This window comes from Condylura cristata, unplaced genomic scaffold, assembly GCF_000260355.1.
Source record: "Condylura cristata isolate star-nosed mole 26May11 unplaced genomic scaffold, ConCri1.0 scaffold00004, whole genome shotgun sequence".
NCBI classification, from domain to species: Eukaryota; Metazoa; Chordata; class Mammalia; order Eulipotyphla; family Talpidae; genus Condylura; species Condylura cristata.
Genome location: NW_004567105.1, coordinates 59,660,216 through 59,660,672, shown reverse-complemented (window position 1 = coordinate 59,660,672; position 457 = coordinate 59,660,216).

The window sequence follows — 457 nt, the reverse complement described above, 5'->3', positions numbered from 1 at the left end:
AACGATGGCCTGACAGGCTTACTCATATCAGTCTGACACCCGGGGGCTGAGGGACTGCTCTGAACTAACCCTAAACATCTTTAGGTAGGGAGGGAGAACTTTTCCCTCGTTTGTGGTGAGCTTCCATCCCACTCAGGTTTCTGTGTCACAGGGGGAAGCGACTTCGCCTCTCAGGGCCTCAGTTTTTTTTTTTTTTTTTTTTTTTTTTATTACAAAGTTTATTTTTACATCATTTTGCACATATTTTTTTCCATCTTGATTGTAATCCCCGTGAGAGTTTTTACCATTATTGGGTGTTGAATTTTGTCATATACTTTTTCCCTGATCATGTGCTTTTTTTTTTTTTTTTTTGCCTGTAAATTTGGTAGATTACATTGTTTGGTTTTCTAACATTGAATCAGCATTGAATCCTTGAAATAAACTCCATTTTGTTATGGTATATAGAGGTTTTTTTAAT